The sequence below is a fragment of the Nicotiana sylvestris genome, chromosome 2 (assembly GCF_000393655.2).
Source record: "Nicotiana sylvestris chromosome 2, ASM39365v2, whole genome shotgun sequence".
In the NCBI taxonomy this organism is placed as follows: domain Eukaryota; kingdom Viridiplantae; phylum Streptophyta; class Magnoliopsida; order Solanales; family Solanaceae; genus Nicotiana; species Nicotiana sylvestris.
The window spans coordinates 30,266,376-30,278,934 of NC_091058.1; the positions used below are offsets into that span (position 1 = coordinate 30,266,376).

The 12,559-nt window shown below is 38.7% G+C and overlaps 1 long non-coding RNA gene across 1 annotated transcript; it reads right to left on the bottom strand.

The window, feature by feature from the left end:
* Window positions 1-6,939: 6,939 nt before the first annotated feature.
* LOC104215534 (uncharacterized) lies at window positions 6,940-11,579 on the bottom strand. The gene is made up of 4 exons (XR_011404976.1): window positions 11,479-11,579; window positions 11,013-11,218; window positions 10,378-10,548; window positions 6,940-7,228 (listed from the first exon to the last, which is right to left on the bottom strand). It is a non-coding gene; the product is annotated as an uncharacterized lncRNA (long non-coding RNA).
* Window positions 11,580-12,559: the final 980 nt, after the last annotated feature.

A 12,559-nucleotide genomic window follows, 5' to 3' on the forward strand; every position in this document is an offset into this window, starting at 1 on the left:
TTATGATGGCGCCAACACACTGCTAGGCAAGCCCGACCATTCAACAACATTATCCCAAATTCTTATTCAGATTATAGATAAATTTCACAGAGAATTTACTAAGTCATTTCATTCAAGTGTATAATTAATAATAAAATCTGCGGAAGTTCAATTAAAATACCACACCATAGCCCAACAGAATCTGGTGTCACGAATATGAGCCTCTAATACAGAATATCCACCTATTACAAGTATGTCTAGGAAAAATACGGAATAAAAGATAGAGATAGAGGGGAGAGATCAAGGCTGCGAACGCCATGCAACTACCTCAATACTCCCGGATACTGCCTGCTCAGCTAAACAATTCCTCACTTAGCATGTGGTGTACCTGGATCTGCACACAAGGTGCAGGGAGTAATGTGAGTACTCTGACCCAGTGAGTAATAAACATAAATAAAGGCTGCGAATAAGAAATCATGGAAAAATACAAAGTAAACTATAACTGACAGTTTAGAACAACAAATAGTGAAGCAACAAGTCAAGTAAGTCAGAGTACCAAATATTGAGATAGGTATAACAGATAAAAACAAATGCATGAGTGCAATGCAATGCATATGATGGTACACTCTAGTACCCACTGCGGCGTGCAACCCGAGCCATCCATTTATTTATCGTCGACGGCGCTCACTGGGGGTGTGTGCAGACTCTGAAGGGGCTCCTACAGCCCAAGCACAAAATCAAGCCATCTCGTGGCATCAAATCTAGACCCTCGACCTCATATCAATCTCAGTATAATCACCCAGACTCTCGGCCTCAATATCAATGTAATCAACCAGACTCTCAGCCTCAATATCAATATAACACTGCTGCGGCGCGCAGCCCGATCCATGCTCAGTCCAGAAATCATCATAAGCCCCTTGGACATTTGTAAAACAGTAGTTCTCAGCCTGAAATATCATTTAAGTTTTCAAATCTTAGAAAGATGGCTGAGTTTGTAAAACAGTATTTAAAACCTCGGACTGAAGTCAAATGATATGCAAAATATGCGAAAGCAGTGATATCAATCTCTGAAGGATTCAAATAATTGGCAAGAAGTCCAAATATAACAATTAAATCCAAGTAAGGATGATTCTCAATTTAGTTCAAGTAGAAAATACTGTAAAAACATCTCTCGGGACGGACCAAGTCACAATCCCCAACGGTGCTCTACCCCTTGTCCGTTATCCGGTGTGCAAGTCACCTTAATATAGCGATACGATGTGAAATTCCGGGGTTTCAAACCCTCAGGACATCATTTGCACCAATTACTCACCTCAAGACGGTCAAAGTCTAGCTCGCTATGCCCTTGCCTCTCAAATTACCCTCCTCGTGCGACGAATCTGCCCAAAATCACAACGAATATATTGCATTATGCTAAAGAGACAATACCCAATCGAAAGCAATCGAAATTCACGAATTTGACAAAACCCGAGCCCCGGGCCTATGTCTCGAAAAATCAAAAAATTAACATCACCGGATTCCTTGTCTCGTCACGAGTCTATACATACCAAGAACTCCCAAATCCGAGTTCAAATGACCCATCAAATCCTAATTATTTGGTTTCAAAATTCAAGCCCTAGTTCTTGATTTGTAGGCTTATATTTCATGAATCTCTAGGTGGAATTCACAATAAAAACGAGTTCTAAGTCCAAGAAACTTACCTCAAGTCGTTCCCCCTTGAATCCCTCTTTAATCTCCACCAAGAAGCTCTCAAAATGATCAACCATGGAGGAAAAATGACCCAAAATCGCGGATGAAGTGTTTTATAAACTCACTGCCCAGAATTTTTCGGAAGTACTGTTCACCCGCGTTGTTACTGTTCACGCGCGTGGTCACTGTTCACGCGCGGTTACTGTTCACGCTGCTAAAAAAATACAGCAGCAGCCAAAGAAATTGCAGCACTTTTCTTTTTACTAAAATGGCTCTAACTCCATCATACGAACTCGGAATTCGATGATTCTTGTTCCTATGAGTCACAAATAATGATACGAACATAGTCCTTCAATCGAAACTCAATTCGGAGCTCGTTTGTTCAGTGCGATATCCATTTCACTCGTTAAACAATTAACTCATGTTTCGTGTCAAAAACCCAATCGCGACTTGATGAAATTAGACCAAACTTTCCAGATCACTCCTATAATTCATTATTTAAATTCTGAAAATCTCGAAATAAAAATTTCGATCTCTAGAACTAAAAATGGACCTTTGGATCATTACATGCTTATGCTCAAACGGCAAAAATCTTCCAAAAACTCTTCCAAAAACTCTTCCAAAACTTATCCGAGCCTCATGAGACCCCGACCAAACATGCCAACATAATTCATAACATTATTCAAACCTCTTCCAATCATCAAAACACCTCAAACAACATCAAATTACCCAAAACTCATCGAATTCAAGCCTAATTTTCTAAAAACTTTCGAAATACACTTTCGATCAAAAACCCAACCAAACCACGTCCGAATGACCTGAAATTTTGCACACATATCCCAAATCACCTAACGAAGCTACATCAACTCTCAGAATTCCATTCCAACTCTCGGATCAAAATCTCACCTATCAACCGGAATTCGCCAAAATACTAACTTCGCCAATTCAAGCCTAATTCTACACCGGACCTCCAAAATTACTTCCGATCACACTCCTAAGTCACAAATAATCCCCCGAAGCTAATCGAATCATCGGGATTCAAATCCGAGCCCTCTAACACATAAGTCAACGTCCGGTTGACTTTTCCAAAACAAACATTCCTTAAAGAGACTAAGTGTCTCATTTCTACTAAAACCAATCCAAATCAACTCGTTCACACCCAACACTGATAATGAAGCATAAAGAAATAGGAAATGGGGAAAACGGGGCGGTAACTCACGAGACGACGGGTCGGGTCGTCACATCCTCCCCAACTTAAACAAACGGTCGTCCTCGAGCATACCCAGAGTTGTCCTAGAAGCCAACCAATAGCTGAACGACTTTACCAAGAATATACCCGTGGGTGATCCCATACTACCCTATCTCGCATAGGTCCAATAACACAACATAGCTAAAATTTCACAATCCATCTAGTCCATAAACCATAGAACCACACTGCACCTTCCGAAATAATACACAAGATTAGAACTTCACATCCATACTCAGAATAAGCCCGAACCAGCTGTAATAACCCATACCTGCAACATCAGGTGCAATTATCTGATATACCACATAACTCAAACACTCAGAACGATAATTTCTATTCACAGTAGCTGCACATAATAATCGAATATCGATAGGAAACCTCTTAACAACTAAAGCCTCATTCCAACACTTTCACATACTGCCAATGATAAAGGAAACACACAATAAATCATAACCATTTCCTATGTCAATCATTCATGAAATCATTCTCTCCTAGTAATTACCATAACAAATTTTGAACCGAACCTCAATATTTACCCATCACACATACTGAAATCGAATCCGTTCACATTCATTAATGATTTCAACGATCTCTTCTGACCAAACACACTACTCAGGTGACATGACACATCAATACATGCCTAAGCCACAACTTGCATAATACGTGCACACATAAGAAACGGTCCGAACATACTCAATTCATGAAAATGACTCAACTGAGAGAGCTGTACCTCAAACTCACCAGTACTGCCACAACACAAGGCTGAGACCCTGTCTCACATCATAGAAACATGACACACAAATTTGACCCGCAATGTCATGTTTCCACACAGCTTTGCTACAACGCGCATTCCTATCCAAATACTACTCCATAGGAAACACCTCAAGTCACTATGCTTGAAATCGACAACCATGCTCAATTGATGTCTGGAGCCAAAGCAAATCATTACACCCATGATGAAACAAATAACACACACCATGCAAACCTGATAGAACATAACCGGTATGTTATTCACTGAGCAACACCCAATTACTCATCCTGCTCGACTTCCACTACTACAACTCCTATCGGAGCCAGACGATCCGGTGTCCGGCACCAAATTAATACCGAAATCAACAACCTCGCCCGGTGACATGCCTAGCCATATGAAACTCATCTGAAAAGTCCCCCGAACACCGGAACTGAATTAATGATAGCAACCTTTGCACTGACATCCATCACGAATGCCCAATTAAGAAAGCAATCCTTCCCAACTGTCCGCTGGTCCTTTGAAATATAAACCACTCTGCTAGAACATAATCCAATGCACTTCATCACTCAACCCGTGGCATTTTCGGTATTGCCCGTAGCGCAATAGTTCAGAATCACTCAACACTAAGACAACCAGTCTGAATTCCGACATCACATCCAAAATCTAACATACCAGCAAACAAAGATCCACTCGAGCCTCCAAATCCCGATTGCCGCTAAACGGTGCCGAATACACACGATCCACCACCACAACCTAGCCTGTACATGAGAACTCCCAGTCTCCAACTCCATATGGCACACAAATCATCATACCTGATTCCAGTTTCCACCGTGCGAATACATGCACACCTTTGATACCCAATCATTCCACGACAGATACTCAAAATTTCCCTGTGCTACCAAGCAAACCCGAATACCACCAGTGGACCCACCAAGAACATGCCGCAATACTACCGAAATATCATCAGTTTAATCACATTACCTTTTTCTGAGACATATTCTCATCAAATCACTTCCAATTAGCAATATCATTTCCTTAATCATCTAAAGATCATTCACCCTAATCATCTGAAGCTCATTTCTCTAATCACCTAAAGCTGCCCGTACCGCCTAAGAATGTTATGAATTTCCATTCAAAACTGAAATGTAACCTTACACACGCAAATCTCAACCCTTCACAACATATCACATATACCATACCATCCTAAGGTAACATGAGGACTTCACCTCCTTTCCGAACCATGAACGTTTACGTACTCAACAAGTCAAGAACTTCAATTGATCCCATATAGAAGAAAAATCATTACACATCCCATGCTCTGCATGACATACATAGGTCTTGTTCAAATTCTTACAATACTGATATGACGGATGAGATCTGTATAAATTCATAACACCACCGAATCAACAATTCATTGGGTCTATACTTCTGGCAAGAACTGTCACCTCATTCTGAACCAAACAATGGTCTTAACCCCTTAATTTACTTCATATACTTAGATTGCACTGATCTCGAATTCAATGATCTCGTCTCACCCATTACGAACTGCTCAGGCAATAAGCCACCCCAGACATAATCAAAAGCCGCATACGATGCCCCAATATGCCAACAGGCTACCAATTCGAATGCGATACAAAAAAAGAAAACGAACTCTGGAAGGAATTACCAATCCCACGCACTAATACGGACTTTCCTTAGAAAACAGGAAGCAAGGCATACAAAATATCATATAGAAAACTATACTCAACATCACACTGTTGCAAACTTCATACTTGGTTTACATCTTTAATCAATCAAGTGATCACATGCCACACTTATATAATCTTCCCGTGGGACACACTCCCACAACCTACCACAACAATATCTGGAGCGTACATCCAAACCACTGGTCGCTCTAACGCTAAAGAGCGATCAAGAATTATTAACCAGGACGCAAAACCCTTTTTACAAAACAAAGATCTTAGGTGACGTTGAAGGCAATACCAACTTACCGTAAACATCGAAACTTATCTCCTGCTCATCCGAGCTCATGACATCTTGTCAAAAAATTTCCTTCACTCGTGCCATTCTCGGCCCAATTTCCACAACCAAAACTGATTCACCAGCATGCATCAAATCGGAACTAACATAGTACATAACCGCACAATCCGCTAACCAATAGCAAGCTCCCCAACTTGGCTCGAAGCCATAGATTACAACATACTATACTCATAACGCATATACTCCATTGTTGCCTCAATACCATAGTGAGATTAAACTCGATCCTTCATAAGCTTGTGGAAACACAAATCATTTAGAATTTTTAACTCTTCTGCAAATCTCGCATTCACTCACACAACAGTTAAGCCCACTCTCTAGGCGATCCAATTTAGATTTCAACACATTTTATTCACTTGCAATTGAGGTCTTCTAATAGATAACATAAGGATAACACAACTTTAGAACACCCCGCATGAGATGACCCACCTGCTTTGCCCCCAACTAACATTTCTGCATACCTTCCACCGCCAAAAACATTACGTAGTCACTTGATCTTCCTGAGTCTGTACTCATACCGCAACATGAAATTTACTTCACTCCCAACTAGGAGACATGAAAATATTCTTCACACGCCCATAACTCGGGCTATAACTTGAATCACGATGGACTTCAAGCATCTATTAGTTCTTCCATCATTCAGCAGACCCTTCTCGTCGCTTCCAAATCATATAGATACGCCTCGCAGTTCTAACATACTCATCACATAGCCACAACCATCATTTTCACTAACAAGGACACTACCGAACATATAAGTTCAAAAACACTTGTTCACACAATCAGCACCTCGGCGCTCCCGCCATAGGCAAAGATCCAACCTCAAGTCCTCCAAACTGGCCCACCATAAACTCACAGAGATAACACCTCGCCCCTCGATCGGGGAATCACAAGCCATCGAAGCACATCTGATACTGAGCGCCCATGCGCGCATACGAATGCGTGGAAGGAATTTCAAAAGTTTCTTTTCAAGATGAATCAAGGACGCACGATAAGAATTCAAGAATGTGAAGTTTTCCTAAAGGTTCTGCAGCCTCTTGAGGATAAATACAAACGTCTCTATACCGATCCGCGAGATTCTACTAAACCGGCTCATGACTCGCGAGACCAATTAATCTAGGCTCTGATACCAACTTGTCACGACCCCAACCCCGGTTATGATGGCGCCCAACACACTGCTAGGCAAGCCCGACCATTCAACAATATTATCCCAAATTCTTATTCAGATTATAGATAAATATCACAGAAAATTTACTAAGTCATTTCATTCAAGTGTATAATTAATAATAAAATATGCGGAAGTTCAATTAAAATACCACACCATAGCCCAACAGAATCCGGTGTCACAAATATGAGCCTCTAATACAGAATATCCACCTATTACAAGTCTGTCTAGGAAAAATACGGAATAAAAGATAGAGATAGAGGGGAGAGATCAAGGCTGCGAACGCCATGCAGCTACCTCAATACTCCCGGATACTGCCTGCTCAGCTAAACAATTCCTCACTTAGCATGTGGTGTACCTGGATCTGCACGCAAGGTGCAGAGAGTAATGTGAGTACTCCGACCCAGTGAGTAATAAACATAAATAAAGGCTGAGAATAAGAAATCATGGAAAAATACAAAGCAAACTATAACTGGCAGTTTAGAACAACAAATAGTGAAGCAACAAGTCAATTAAGTCAAAGTACCAAATACTGAGACAGGTATATCAGATAAAAACAAATGCATGAGTGCAATGCAATGCATATGATAGTACACTCTAGTACCCACTGCGGCGTGCAACCCAAGCCATCCATTTATTTATCGTCGACGGCGCTCACTAGGGTGTGTGCAGACTCCGGAGGGGCTCCTACAGCCCAAGCGTAATATTAAGCCATCTCGTGGCATCAAATCTAGGCCCTCGGCCTCATATCAATCTCAGTATAGTCACCCAGGCTTTCGGCCTCAATATCAATGTAATCAACCAAGCTCTCGGCCTCAATATCAATGTAATCAACCAGGCTCTCGGCCTCAATATCAATATAACACTGCTACGGTGCGCAGCCCGATCCATGCTCAGTCCAGAAATCATCATAAGCCCCTTGGGCATTTGTAAAACAGTAGTTCTCAGCCCAAAATATCATTTAGAAATATCATTTAAGTTTTCAAATCTTAGAAAGATGACTGAGTTTGCAAAACAGTATTTAAAACCTTGGACTGAGGTCAAATGATATGCAAAATATGCAAAAGCAGTGATATCAATCCCTGAAGGATTCAAATAATTGGCAAGAAGCCCAAATGTAACAATTAAATCCAAGTAAGGATGATTCTCAATTTAGTTCAAGTAGAAAACACGGTAAAAACATCTCTCGGGATGGACCAAGTCACAATCCCCAACGGTGCTCTACCCCACGCCCGCTATCCGGCGTGCAAGTCACCTCAATATAGCGTTACGATGTGAAATTCCGGGGTTTCAAACCCTCATGACATCATTTACATCAATTACTCACCTCAAAACGGTCAAAGTCTAGTTCGTTATGCCCTTGCCTCACAAATTACCTTCCTCGTGCGACGAATCTGCCCAAAATCACAACGAATATGTCGCATTATGCTAAAGAGACAATACCCAATCGAAAGCAATCGAAAAATATCAAAATTCACGAATTTGACAAAACCCGAGCCCCGGGCCCACGTCTCGAAAAATCAGAAAATTAACATCACCGGATTCCTTGTCTCGCCGGTCTATACATACCAAGAACTCCCAAATCCGAATTCAAATGACCCATCAAATCCTAATTGTTTGGTTTCAAAATTCAAACCCTAGTTCTTGATTTGTAGGCTTATATTTCATGAATCTCTAGGTAGAATTCACAATAAAAACGAGTTCTAAGTCCAAGAAACTTAGCTCAAGTCGTTCCCCCTTGAATCCCTCTTTAATCTCCACCAAGAAGGTCTCAAAATGATCAACCATAAAGGAAAAATGACCCAAAATCGCGGATGATTTGTTTTGTAAACTCAAATTTTTCGGAAGTACTGTTCACCCGCATTGTTACTGTTCACGCGCGTGGTCACTGTTCACCCGCGCGGTTACTGTTCACGCTGCTAAAAAAAATATAGCAGCAGCCAAAAAAATTGCAGCACTTTTCTTTTTACTAAAATGGCTCTAACTCCATCATACGAACTCGGAATTCGATGATTCTTATTTCTATGAGTCACAAATAATGATACGAACATAGTCCTTCAATCGAAACTCAATTCGAAGCTCGTTTGCTCAGTCTGATATCCATTTCGCTCGTTAAATAATTAACTCATGTTTCGTGTCAAAAACTCAATCGCGACTTGATGAAATTAGACCAAACTTTCCAGATCTCTCCTATAATTCATTATTTAAATTCTAGAAATCTCGAAATAAAATTTCGATCTCTAGAACTAAAAATGAACCTTTGGATCATTACATGCTTATGCTCAAACGACAAAAATCTTCCAAAAACTCTTCCAAAACTTATCCGAGCCTCATGAGACCCCGACCAAACATGCCAACATAATTCATAACATTATTCAAACCTCTTCCAATCATCAAAACACCTCAAACAACATCAAATTACCCAAAACTCATCGAATTCAAGCCTAATTTTCTAAAAACTTTCGAAATACACTTTCGATCAAAAACCCGACCAAACCACGTCCGAATGACCTGAAATTTTGCACACATACCCCAAATCACCTAACGAAGCTACAGCAACTCTCGGAATTCCATTCGACTCTCGAATCAAAATCTCACCTATCAACCGGAATTCGCCAAAATACTAACTTCGCCAATTCAAGCCTAATTCTACACCGGACCTCCAAAATTACTTCCGATCACACTCCTAAGTCACAAATCATCCCCCGAAACTAACCGAATCATCGGGATTCAAATCCGAGCCCCCTAACACATAAGTCAACGTCTGGTTGACTTTTCCAAAACAAACCTTCCTTAAAGAGACTAAGTGTCTCATTTCTACTAAACCAATCCAAATCAATTCGTTCACACCCAACACTGATAATGAAGCATAAAGAAATAGGAAATGGGGAAAACGGGACGGTAACTCACGAGACGACGGGTCAGGTCGTCACAAGTTCATTTAGGCTTATCATCAAATATCCTCGGTAAATCAGCGTATAAATCCGATAAAGTTACCAATGCATGCGCAAATCCAATAAGACCACTATCAGAAAGAAAGAAACTATCAGATACCCACTAAAACCACATTAGCTACAACAGAGTACATAAAAAAAGCAAGAATAGAGAATACTTCACCAGAATTTAACAAAATAAAGCACACACCAGAGACACTTCGAAATCAAATTGAGCAATTTTAAAAAAAAAATCTCAATAAACGATGCATCGATGTGCAACAATTGCCAATACACCAAGCGAGAGGAGAAAGAGATTCAAATGAAAATCACAGAGAAGAGCATAGCAGTAGAAGCATCAACGGCGAAGGAGGATGCAGTAATGTTAAGGAGAAAATTTTGTCAAGAAATTGAGAAAGGATGGGAGAGAAGTAGGAGATGGAAAATACACATGTTAATAAATAGTAGTACACGCGTTTGGAGGGAGAGAAATAGACTAAAGTACACCTTGCATGCAATTCTAGGGAATCTCTATAAAATAATTAACACCTACAATAATCAGTGATGTTAAAAGGCTCACTTTACACTTTTGTCTCGGAGAATCTCGCGGCACCATCACTATTGGACGGACTCAAATTATCGGGAGTAACATCACCACTTCACCAGAAGTTTTTTATTCTCCATTTTTGGAATTGCAATGAATTGGAGACAAAGAAGTTGGCGTCTTGGCCTTTGGATTAGCAGAACTAAACTAATAAGAAGAAAGAACGAAGAGAACAAAGTTAAAAGAAAAAGATAAGACACAATCAAGAAAGATACTAAGGAATGGGAGAAACAAAAAAAATTTCAATGAAATGCAACGAATAGCTGTTACTTTTTTTTTTGGTGAATTTAGTAATGTCATTCCTACTATCCAAATAAAGGTTTTTTATTCCAAATAAAAGAAATAAAAAACTTACATCTAATACAACCATGCAACAGAAAAATAGAGTAATATAGCATCTGTAGCAAGCTTGAGTTTGAAACCTATATTGCCGCAAAAGAACGTTTACTCTCCCACTACACTCCCTTGTTTGAACATTATGCACAGAATTTGCGTATAAAATAATAATAGGGCAAAAACACAGATAACTGGAAAAAGAGTAAAAAAAAAAGAGAGTTTGAATGGAGAGGAAGGATTGATGAGGAACAATAGAGAAAAGTTATAGTTTTTACCTTGTTGACCATGATAACTACTGCTCCCAAAATCTCACCTTTAGAAGGTCAAAATAAAACATGTTGATTCTTCGAAAGAGAAAGTAACCATTCCGTCATGAATTGGACCTTTATCAACGTGCTCAATACTAATATGGCATTTCAACTGATTAGTCCAACTCTGAAGTAAAAATTTGATCGAATGCTCAAAACCCCAAGTTCAAACCCTGGGTCAAATTACTAGATCCCTTAATAAGAATATAATAAGGTAAATGAAATTAGGTACAATTAGTGACATGCATGAGCAATTTCTTGTTATAAATTTCCTTCAAAAGAATAGAAACTATCATATTATCCACCAAATCGTACAAAAAATAAAGAAAGATTACCAAAGCAGAGAGGTCCAACCAGATGATAAATAGAACAAAGATGGACCAACATTGAAAGAGTGAAGAAACAAAGAGAGAGATTGCATGAAAAAACTTACCAACGCGAGGAGCTTGATTGAAAGAGTCAAGACCAAATTAGGAGAAATGTGAGAAACTGGGAAAGAGCACCAATGGAATGAAAGAGAGAAAATAAGGGTTCAACATGGATGAATACGGATGGAGTACACGTGTCTGAGCTTAGTGAATACAATTTGACTCTATAGAAATGATCGTAATTACTAATTTAACCCTATCTAAAACCATAATTTCAGGTTTACCCCATACTCGTCAGTTCGTCCCATCCAAGTCCCGTTTATAGTAATGCTAGTAAAGGATGGCCGATGCTAAGCATGAGCGCAATGGTCGTTTGGTAGGATGCATTAGATAAAATAATGCTTGTATTAGTTTTGTGTATTAATAATATTTTGTTTGGTAGATATTTTTAACCTATGCATTAGTTATGCAAGCATTAGTTAGACATCCTATTTGGTATTATCTTATGCATAACTAATGCATAGAAAACCATGGTATTAGCAATGCAATGAGTTTTAATGCATGTATTAGCTTAGTTAAAGATAAAATTGTCCTTCAAAATTTATACTTGATTAAAATATGCTAGTTATTATATTAATGCAAGTTTAAAATAATTCAAATAGTAAGAAATAAAATTATATCTCTAGTAAATAAATAAATACTTAGCATATTTAATTTTTTATAAATAAATATTTAGTTCTATTTTACAATATAGGTAGACAAATTAAATAATTTTTTAAAACTTCTTTATATAAAAATATTTCTCAACATATGTTTCTTTTAAAAAGTTTGAGTGATGGACTAGTTTTGAGGGTATTTTTGTAAACAAGCAATTCTTTTAGAAATTGTGCAATGCTTTAATAGATCAAACCAAATAATGGATAAGAAATATGTCAGCATAACTAATGCAAGCATAACTAATACATGCATTACTAATACACCATATTTAGCATTATTCTTATGCACCCTACCAAACGACCCCTATATTGCATAGTGAGATTTTTTCTAAATCTTTATATAAATAGTCTATTGAATTTTCAATTTACTTATTTTAGTTGGTATAAATAGATTTTATATATATATATATATATATATATATATATATAT